General features: G+C 42.5%; 1 non-coding gene across 1 annotated transcript; it reads left to right on the forward strand.

The window, feature by feature from the left end:
• Positions 1–774: 774 nt before the first annotated feature.
• Positions 775–883, forward strand: LOC111820730 (U6 spliceosomal RNA). Its single transcript, XR_002824259.1, has one exon. It is a non-coding gene; the product is annotated as a U6 spliceosomal RNA (small nuclear RNA).
• The last annotated feature ends 10,881 nt before the right edge of the window (positions 884–11,764 follow it).

Here is an 11,764-nt window from a genome sequence, read left to right on the forward strand (position 1 = left end):
AAATGTGACCAATAATCTGGAGAAAAATCAGTGTAGAGAAACAGCTCCAGAAATAACAGAAATGATAGTATTAGCAAACATGGTTATTAAGACAACTATTATAAATATGCTTTGCATGCTCAAGGTTATAAAACATGAACATAATGAAGAGAAAAATAGAATATTTAAATCAGAAAAAAATGGAACTTCTAGGGATGAAAAAAAATACGATTACTGAAATGAAATTTTCACTGGATGGAATTAACAACAAATTCAATGCAGAAGAAAAGATTGGTGAACTTGAAAACCTATCAATAAAACTATCCAGAATGAAGGAACACAGCCTCAGGGACCAATGGAATAATCAAGCTGTCTAACATACATGCAATTTGAGTCCAGAGGGAGTGGGGGGTACGATTGGAAATAATATTTGAAAGAATAGTAGACAAATTTTTTCCAAATTTGGTAAAACTATAAACCTATAAATCCAAGAATCTCAATAGACCTCAAGCATGATAAACACAAAGAAAATTACACAATGCATATTATAACCAAGCTGCTAAACAAACAAGCAAACAACACACAGTGAGAAAGAAAAACAAATCTTAAAATGAACCAGAAAAAAGTCATATGACATTCAGAGGAACAAAGATAAGAAAGGTGACAGAATCTATGGATCAGAATCTATGCAAACTAGAAGATAAAGGAGTGACATCTTGAAAACATCAAATGGAAAAAAAAAAACACGTTAATCTAGAGTTCTATAATCAGCAAAAATGTCTTTCAAGTGCTCACTTCAGCCTCACATATACTAAAATTAAATATATTGGAACAATACAGAGAAGATTAGCATGGCCCCTGTGCAAGGATAACATGCAAATTTGGAAAAGGTTTACACACAGAAAGAAACAATCTTTGAAGGTTATGAGGGAGGGGAGGGTTGAGGAGGAAAATACACCAACTAGACAATAGATAAGTAGTAACTCTGGTGAAGGGTAAGACAGTACACAATAATGGGGAAGTCGGCACAACTTGACCAAAACAAAGTCATAAAAGCTTCACAGACACATCCAAACTCCCTGAGGGACCAAGTTACTGGGCTGAGGGATGGGGACCATGGTCTTGGGGGACATCTAGCTCAACTGGCTGACATAGTTTATAAAGAAAATGTTCTACATCCTACTTTGGGGTCTGGGGTCTTAAAAGCTTGTAAGCGGACATCTAAGATACGTCTACTGGTTCCACCCCTGCACAAGGATTTCTGGACCTACCATCCGCACCCCCCACTTCTCATCACCCTCAGCATCATTGGTGCTGAAGATACCTCCACTGAGTACAGAAATAGCCAGATGGAGATCATGGACCAGATACACATCCCCCAGGACAGGACAATGCACAGGCTTCCTGGGAACCTGGAGAGATGAGGAAGAGACAGGGTAGGTAAAGCAATTTGAATTTATTTGATATTTCTCCAGAAGATACTAAATTTTAAACCAGAAGTTAGTGAGTTTACCATCAGTGGAAATGCGGGTTCCAGATTTAAGTTGAGTTCCATTATAGGAAGTTAAAAAACAACAATAACCACAACAGCAAAGCAAAACAGCTTTCCAGAGTTGTGACTCTAAATTTATAAAACCAGCTGCCATCAAGTAGAATCTTAACTCATGGCAACCCCATGTGTGTCAGAATAGAACTGTGCTCCATATGGTTTTCAATGGCTGATTTTCCTTTTCAGATGAAAAGCCAGACCTTTGTTCTGAGGCACCTCTGGGTGGACTGAACTTCCAGTCTTTCAGTTAGCAGCGGCACGTTAACAACCCAGGGACTCCATACCTATATAAACCCTCTATATATTCCTTCCAAAGAGGAAGGTTGGGGCACACTGAGCAATAGGGAGAACCACTGAGCAGATACCCAAATAACTTACCCATGGTCTATGGCCAATCTCTGGATAATTCATGCCACATTTTCCCCACCATCCTAACCTTCCTTCCCCCTATTACCAACACATGGACACAGTGCTCTCAAGAACAAGTCTTTCTTCCTAAATCATTCAGAGGATATGTCAATTCTCCAAGTCCTTTGCGTGTAGACACATTACCTACAAAACTTTGCTTGTGGCCATTGCTATTTATAAAACTCCTTAGGTCACTTTTTGGGAAGGAGGGATTATTATTAAGGCTTTTTACTCTAAATAGGCTACTACATGATGAACTTTTGTTCTCAAAAAGCGTTTGTCACAACTTGTTCTGGAAAATGGAGGCTCAGTAATCAAAGCCTGCTCTAAATTTCACTTTGTTCTAAATTCATGAGACAAAGTGAAAGAGTTAAGCGTTCTCTTCCTTGGTTCAAAGAATAGAGACTTTCATCAGAGAACTTACCACATGGTATTGTAACTGCTTATTTAAGAATCCATCTGTGGTAGATTTTATTATTGGTTCAAAAACTGCCGTCTCTGAACGTGTCCCTACAGAATCTTCTGGGTTGTCTCTCCTTGAGGGAGAAACATACTTCCTGCCCTCACTGGCCAGGCTTAACCATGTGACCTGCTTTGGCCAAATAAATATGAGCAGACATGAGCTATGTCCAAGCAGAAGCTTTAAGGGTCATCACGTGGCTCAATTTCCTTTGCCGAGAGAATACATGTCTCATGTAGGGGCTGTTCCTTCAGCTTGGATCCCAGAATGAAGATCACACGCGAGTGGAAAATAAACCTCAAAATTTAAGGGACACTTGTTACTGCGTTGCAGTCCCTGGATAATGCAAATGGTTAAAGCACTCAGCTGCTAACCAAGAGGTTAGAGTTTTGAGTCCACCCAGAGGTATCTCAGAAGAAAGGTCTGGTGATCTCCTTCAGAAAAATCAGCCGTTGGAAACCCTATGGAACACAGTTCTACTCTGACACACATGGGATCACCATGAGTTGGAGTCAACTTGACGGCAACTGGTTTTTCTCGTTGTTACGGTCTCACGGCCTAGTGAAAGCTGACTGGTGCACAGTCTCTGGACTTGAGGATGCCGCCCTTGAAGTCAAGAATAAAATTTTGTTCACCATGTATCCCTAGTGTTTAGCAAAGAAGAGTAATTCAGGAAATATTTGTTGAATGAATAAATGCAGTTGATTTGACAGTACAGACTCTGAAGCCAGTCTGCCGGGTCTCAACCCTGCCTGCCCCTCCAGTTAGCTGTCATGGTAATAACAATAAAAGTTCTGGTTTATTGGATGCCTATCATGAGTCAGGGGCTTTTAAAAGCTTTGTGCAGAGTGGTGAGTCATGAATAATGGAGGTTCCAGAGGCAGAGCCTAAGTTCCTACTTTCAGCTCTGCCACTTACTAACCTGGTGAACCCCAACAACTTGCTTAAATTCTCCCAGTGCCTGGCACATTGTAAAGGCTCAATAAATGTTAGCTGTTATTACTGTTAAAGGTATATTACAGATGAGGAATCTGAGGCTCAGAGAGGTTATACAGCAGAGATGAGATCCAAGGCTGTGACTCTCCAATGCCTTTCCTCAGGCTCTTTCCACAATATCATGCAGCTCTCTCCGAACCATGCTGACTTGGAGACAATGCCACAAGCCAGCCAAGTGGGTCACAACAAAAGTAAGGACAAGGACCGTGCCTGTTTATTAACAAATGTATGACAAGCATCTGTGAAGGTGCCTGGCACCCATTAAACGTTTAGTATACTAAAGACGGCTCAGGGGCAGTGGTGGTTCAATGGTAGAATTCTCACCTTCCATGAAGGAGACCTGGGTTCAATTCCCAGCCAAGGCACCTCATGTGCAGCCACCACTCATTTGTCAATAGAGGCTTGTGTGTTGCTATGATGCTGAACAGGTTTCAGTGGAGCTTCCAGGCTACGGTAGACTAGGAAAAAAGTCCTGGCCTGGTCATCTATTTCTGAAAATCAGCTGGTGACAACCCCATGGATCACAATAGTCTGATCAGCAAACAATCATGGGGATGATGCAGAACCAGGCAGCATTTCATTCCATTGTGCATGGGATCTGCATGAGTCAGGCCAACTCGATGGCAGCTAATAACAATGACAAAGATGGCCAGTTATTGAATTCCTTCACTGATGCTTCTCTACATATACTCCTTGTACCTCTTCTCTCCATCTCATAGTTCCTTTCATTGATAATAATAACAATTATTAGTAGTAATGTTGTACTGACATCTGTGGAAGACTCACTATTTGGAAAGCATTGTACCATTTGTTTTACAGGGATTCTCTCTTTTAATTGCCCCAATGATTCTACTAAGGCAGGTGCCATTATTTCTCCTATCTGGCAAATGGAGAAACTGGGTCAAAGTGGTTGCCCAAGATCATGCACCTAGTTACTAAGGAAAGCAGGATTGAAACCCAGGCAGAGCCCAGGAATGTAACCCCTACATTCCAGCACCTCCACCCTGCATGCCACCTGCTCCATCCCACCACTCTGCTCTGCGTTGGGTTGATTCAACCACCTCTCTGGTCCCCCCATCTGCCTGCCACTCCATTCTCACCATCTTGTTTAAGATATAGCTGAGGAACCTGCACAGACATATCCTTACCTGGAATACCACACGGGGCAATCCTAGGAGTACAGTGTCAGAGTGGCCAAGGGGTGTCATCTAATAATTCAACCCCTTCTCTTTACAGGTGAGGAAGCTGAGGCCAAGGGAGATTACCCAGCTCCTCGAGGATGCTGCAGCAGTTTAGTTGAGAGTACGACCTCTAAACCAATCTGCCTGTGTCTCAGTCCTGCCTGCCCCCCAACTAGGTGTATAACCCTGAATAAACTACTTGTTGTTGCTGTTGTTAGCTGCCATCGAGTTGGTCACCAACTCATGGTGACTCCATGCACAACTGAAAAAATGCTGCCCGCTCCTGTACCATCCTCACGATTGGTTGTGGTTTTCATTGTGATCCGTAATGTTTTCATTGGATGATTTTCGAAAGTAAATCACCAGGCCTTTCTTCCTTGTTTGTCTTAGTCTGGATGCTCTACTGAAACCTGGCCAGTATCATAGCAACACACAAACCTCCACTGACAGGTGGGTGGTAGCTGTGCATACGTATATCGGCCAGGAATTGAACCCGGGGCTCCATCATAAAAGGCAAGAATTCTACCACTGAACCACCACTGCCTTATAAAAAGATATAGCCTCTCTTTTCAGCTGGGATTGCTACATTGGTAGAAGAAAAGCCTGAAGCGGCTGGTGGCCTTTGTGGCCATCAACTGAGGAAGACCTGTCTGAGAATCAGACCAACTGAGTAAAGAGACAAGTAGAGCTGGGAGGCAGGGAAAGAGATTCTTGACCATATCATTCCAGCATCTGGATTCACCATGGACTTCTCAGTTAGGTGGACCAGTAAATTCCCTTCTCTTTATTAGTCCATCTGAGTTCATGTTCTGTCATTTGCAAACAAGAATGCTAATTACTATACGGAAACTTGCACTTTTTCTTCATTTCAATAATTATTTGCATGATTCTTTTTTTTTAACGTCTGCCTCCTTCTGTGGTAGATTAAAGATGATCTCAAATGTTTGCTACTACTTTCATTGGGAGGTAGAGTCTAAATCTCCTCCCCTTGAATCTGGCTGGCTTCAATGACTTGCTTTGCCAATAGTAAATGGCAGAAGATATTCTGAAATTTCTAAGGCTAGATCATAAGAAGCCTAGAAGCTTTTGCCCTGACCTCCTGGAACACTAGTTCTAGAAGAAGCTAGCTTCTGTGTAAGAAATTTGAACACCCTGGGATCGCCATGTTGTGAGGGAGCCCCCAGGCAGAGGCTACATGGAGGGAGAAGGAGATGACCAGGCAGCCCCAGCTGTTCCAACTGCCCCAGCCCAGGTGCCAGATATGGGCGTGAAGAGCCATCTTTAACATTCTTGAACATTCCAGAAGATGCAGTGTAGAGAAGAACCAAGGAATCCAGCCACCAACCCTAACCATTGACCTGTCCCAGCCATCCCCAGCCATTCAAGTCACCCCAGATGAGGCTCCAGTCCCTGTGGAGCAGAACTGAGCTGCCCCTCTGTACCCTGCCCAAATCCTGACCCACAAAACTGTGGCAAAATAAGGTGGTTGTTGATTCACACCACTAAGCTTTGGGATGGTTTGTTACGCAGCAACAGATAACTGGAACACCCTCACTAAACAGTAAGTTCTGTGAGGTTGGCAACATTGTTAGTTTATCGCTATTTCTCCAACTCTAAACATAGCATCTGGCACATAGTAGCTGCTTGATAAATATTTGCCCAAAAGGATAAATAAATAAAGGAAGGGAGGAAAGACCAACCTCACTCCACCTTGTTGCCTCCCCCCATCCCATCACCCGCGTATCAGGTGTTTTGCACATTCTTCTGCATTCGGCCTATAAAAATCTAAACTAAATACCACTGTTCTTAAAATGTATGATGGATTACAAAATGAAGAGCCACATGTATGCTTTCTTACCTACCTGAGTTTAGGAAATACGGTCATAAAAATCAGTTTGTTGGGCTGGTTGTTCTGAATGGGAAATAACGTAGAATTTATTTTGTGCTATTTTTTCCTACAAATGTGAAGAAACATGTATTTCTATTGCAGGCTCACTTACGTGAAGTGCTCATTTGAATTTCACTGTACATTAGTGAGTATTTATTTAGGTCTCAGATAAGGATGGCACGTTCATGGGTTGGCAGAAGAAAAAAAATAACAAGTTTCAACGTTGTGTGTCATTAGCAAAAACGGAAGACCCACATAAAATGTCTTAATGTTTTCAGAAAAGGAATAACAGCTTACCATACTGTGCTTCCATTTTTATGGATCAGACAAAGTGTAGAACATGAAATAATAATCATAATATGACCCTAAACACTCATTTTATGCAGACGAGTCCAGATGTTACTGAGATGGGTTATTGTACATTTTTTTATAGAAAAATACACCAGATGAATCATATCATGGGGCACAGCCTCCCCACAAGAAGCTCCATGGATTTTATGATCTTGTCATTTATATGGTCCACAGATATGAACTAATGATCAAATTTATCCCTGCATGTTAAACAACCTTTGCTTTTCGTGTATCTCAAATTCTATGATATATTTTGCATTAAAATTGCTCACAAGTTTCCAGTTCTTGCTTTAATACGGTCTCATTAAATAAATGAAGCCTAAATAATTCAGGTATTTATTTTTCCCTCTCATTGTTATAATAAAACTCATCCTGCAAGTCAAAAGTTGGTGCTGGAGGTGAGGGTGTGGAGAAACTGGCACCCTCACGCCTCGCTGGTGGGGATGCAAAATGGTGCAGCCACTTTGGAAACCAGTCTGGCAGTTCCTCAATAAGTTAAACATAGAATTACTATATGACCCAGCAATTCCATTCCTAGGTATATACCCCCCCCCAAAAAAAAATTAAGAACAGGTGTTCAAGTGAAAGCTTATACACAAAGGGTCATAGCAGCATTATGCATCATAGCCAACAGTAGAAACAACCCAAACGTCCATCAGCAGGTGAACAGATAATCAGAAGATGGTCTATCCATAGAATGGAATATTATTCAGTCATGAAAAGGAATGAAGTACTGATCCATGCTACAACATGGATGAACCTTGAAAATATTATGCTAAGTGAAATAAGCCAGACGCAAAAGGCCACATATTATATTATTTCACTTACATGAAATATCCAGAATAGATAAATCCACAGAGACAGAAAGTAGATCTATAGTTGTCAGGGCCAAGGGGGAAGGAAGTAATGGGGTGGTGGGTGACTGCTTAATGTATACAAGCGTTTCCTTTTGGGGTGATGAAAAGTTCTGGAACTAGATAGTAGGGATGGTTGCACAACCTTGTGACTATACTCAAGGCCACTGCATTGTCCACTTTAAAATGGTAAATTTTATGCTACATGTATTTTACCACAATTACAAAAAAAAAAGTAATCGGCTCAAAATCACAACTCCTCCCAAAAAAACAAGTTGATGCTGGAATACCCTCCCAGAATCAGACAACTGAGGGGTCCCTGTCCCTGGCGTGTAAAGATGGCGCTGTTGATCCTACTAGTGGGGCTTGTATTATGGTGGGTGGGGGCAGGACCCATTACGCTGCCTTGGCACTGATGGAAAAAAAAAACGTAAGTTAAATAATTGGACAAGTTTGAAAGTAGGCAACTAAACAAACCCTTAAAAAGCAACAACAACAAAAATGGTTGCCATCCAGTTGACTCCAACTCATGGCGGGCGTCCCCATGTGTGTCAGAGTAGAACTGTGCTCCATAGGGTTTTTAATGGCTGATTTTTTGGAAGTAGATCTCCAGGTTTTTCTTCCAAGGTACCTCTGGGTGGACTTGATCCTCCAACCTTTTGGTTAGCAGCTGAGCACCTTAATGATATGCATCACCCAGGGACTCCAAACAAACTTTTAGAACCAAGGATTCAGAGGATTCAGAGTGTTGATAATGAATTTACCACACTCTTCTTCAAGTGGATAGATTTTCAACAGACGCAGAATTACCTCTTAGGTGCTAAGAAGTGCGTGTGGATTTAGATGCAGAGCAATGATACAGCGGAAGTAACAAAACAGACACACCACAGCATTAGTGGCTGGTTCAGTAGTAGGATTCTCACCTCGCATGCAGGAGACTCAGGTTCGATTCCTGGCCAATGCACTCTATGTTGTGCAGCCACCATCTCTCTGTGGGTGGAGGCTTGGGTGTTGTTATGGTATTAAACAGGCTTCAGCAGAGCTTCCAGACTCCACTAGATAGGTGAGGAAGAAAGGCCTGGTGATCTGCTTCTGAAAATCAGCCAGTGAAAACCCCATGGATCACAATAGTCCAATCTTCAACCCAGTGTTTCGTTCCATTGTGCATGGAGTCGCCATGAGTCGGGGGCCAACTTGACAGCCGACAACCACATACAACCACAGACCTGTGCAAGGCTCTAGGGCCCTCTGGTTCTCTCTGCTGGACTGATCAGATATTTCTAGCTGGATGAAATGATACAACAATCTATAATTACATTAAATCTATGCAGCTCGGGTCCTAAAATCCCAAGAGTTTGGTACTCACGCAGCACAATCCCATGGCCTGTAACCACATCATCTCCACTCACTATTGTAATGAGAGAGCTGCCTGCCTGCTGATCCTTCTGTCTCCTTCAGAGTCAGCACAAAATGCCACCTCCAATGGAACTTGGCCCGTAGCTCTACTGTGCAACCCAACAGCAGGCAAGTATCAATTTGCACAAAGATAATAGGTGTTTTCACTTTCACTGTCTCCCTCCGTGGGTCCCAGAACCCAATATGGAGCTGAAGAACTCTCTGCACCTCTGCAGCGACACCTAGATGGGATCTCCTCGTGCACTGTTCCACTGGCATTCAAAGCATTTCTCTTCTCTTATTTGCAGCTGCCCCATGCTGCCAAGGCCAGCCCTACTTTGACCTAACAGAAGCTGCAAGGGAATAAATTACAATAAAGCTGCCCTGTGAGAAACTGATTATGACAAAACCATGTCGCCCGAAGACTTGCCTGGGCATAACACATGGATTTTCATTTGGATGTCATCGTCCAGGTAAAAACTGCACTGAGAAAATGGACTTTGGCTCCGTGAGGGGGAAGCGAAGCCAAGGACATGTCAGCCTTATAGTGACGGAAGACTGAGCATCGTAACTAGTCCTGACAGAAAGTGCTTTCCGTTGGCAGAAGGCTAACTCCACTCTTGGAGTTCACTAGTTTCCTAGAAAGAAGCTTCGAGGCCATTCACGTTTGTCGGTTCAGCTACAGTAAAAATCAGACAAGCGTCCAAAACCTGGGTTTGGGGGCTCACATTTTTTTGGCTGGTCTATTCATCCCTGGTGGTGCAGTGGTTAAGAGCTCAGCTGCTAACCAAAAGGTCGGCAGTTTGAATCCACCAGCTGCTCCTTGGAAACTCTATGGGGAAGTTCTAGTCAGTCCTATAGGGTCGCTATGAATCTGAATCGACTCAATGGCAGTGAGTTCTCATTCGTTCTATGCCCCAGCTCCTGCCTGGGTCCCAACCCCAGACCTTTCACCTCTTCTTTCCCTTGTTGTTGTTGTTAGCTGCTACTGACTTGGCCCTCAACTCATGGGGACCCCAGAACAATGGAATGAAACGCTATCTAGTCCTGTACTATCCCCGTAATCAGTTGCAGATTGTACCTTTGTGACCCACGGCTGATTTTTGAAGTAGATCGATAGGCCTTTCTTTCTAGACTGTCTTAATCTGGAAACTCTTCTGTAACCTCCTAGCAACGCGCAAGCCTCCACTACCTATGGGTGGTGGCTGCACATGAGGTGCATTGGCTGGGAATTGAACCTGGGTCTTCCACGTGGAGGGCAAGAATTCTAGCACTGAATCATCACTGGCCCCCTTTCTCTCCCTTACCATTTCTCTAAATTCCATTTTCCAGATGTTCCTAATTCCACAATTCCACCTTTGCCTTTAGTACAAGGGCTTAGCCTGGCTTCTCATGGGGTACCGTGCTGGAATGGAAATGTTCTCCCCCAGTGACCTTTTAGGAACTAGGGAGCCTGGGGGGAATCCACTCCTCCCACAATAAAACAAACACAGAGAATTATGGAACGGAATGCAAAATTCACCTGAAATTGACGATAAAACATAAGATTTCAAAGAAGATTCTTATCTTCTACCACCCGAAAGGACTGCTCAAGTGATCTCCTTTGAAAACTGAAAAGCGATGGCACAGTCGTTAGAGGTCAGGCTTTGGAATTTCAAAGACTGGCTCTACCACTCACTAACTCCAGGCCTTGAGCAAGTTAGGAAGTCTCTCTTAGTTTCCTCATCTGTAAAGATTTTAAAGGAGATTCCTTTGGGGGTCACAATTCCCTTCCCTCTCCGTTAATTGTATTTTGATGGCAAAGTTTGAGAATCCTAGAGATTTTAACCTAAAGCCCTGGAACATCTTAACCATCTCACATCAACTTAGAGAGGGCTGTGGCCCTTCAGTTCTTCACATAGAATTACAAGATACTTGCAACTTATTCTTCACTTTCTTACTAAGTCAACGAAAGGTAAAACCTCGCTCATTGTGCCTGAAGAAGAAAGGGCAGTCTGAGTTACTTAAAAAGAAAAATCTAAATTAAAGAAATATTAAAAGTAATTATGTTTCCAAGTATATAAAACTGAAAAAAAATCAAACATAAATTAATAAAAGCAGAGGACCTGCTTTTAATAATAGATAAGATTTGGTAATTAGCATGTCAATTGTACCTAGATAAGTATTACTAAAATGCTTGAGAGTGCTTAAAAAGTTGAACTCTGTTGCACTTCAAAAATAATACTGATTTGTTTAGCAAACACTTCATTTATAATAATAATAATGTCTCTCTAACTCATAATCACATTTATAGTAGTACTGAATCCTTGTCATAATAATAACAATGATAGCTACTGTTCATTGAATGCTTGCTATGTTCCAGGATCCATGTGTGTTTGGTGGAATGTAATGTAATTGTTCTTGTTGTTAGTTGCTATTGAGTCCATTCCGACTCATGACAACCCTATATGTGCAAAATAGAACTGCTGTATAGGGTTTTTAGAGGAGCCCTGGTGGCACAGTGATTAAGCACTCAGCTGCTAACCAAAAGGTCAGCAGTTCAAACCCACCAGTCGCTCCGCTGGAGAGAAATGTGGCAGTCTGCTTCCATAAAGATCACGGCCTTGGAAACTTTATGGGACAGTTCTACTCTGTCACATAGGGTTGCTATGAGTTGGAATTGACTCCACAGCAATGCGTTTTTTATAAGGTTTTCAAAGCTCT

The sequence above is a fragment of the Trichechus manatus genome, unplaced genomic scaffold, assembly GCF_000243295.1.
Source record: "Trichechus manatus latirostris isolate Lorelei unplaced genomic scaffold, TriManLat1.0 scaffold00048, whole genome shotgun sequence".
NCBI classification, from domain to species: domain Eukaryota; kingdom Metazoa; phylum Chordata; class Mammalia; order Sirenia; family Trichechidae; genus Trichechus; species Trichechus manatus.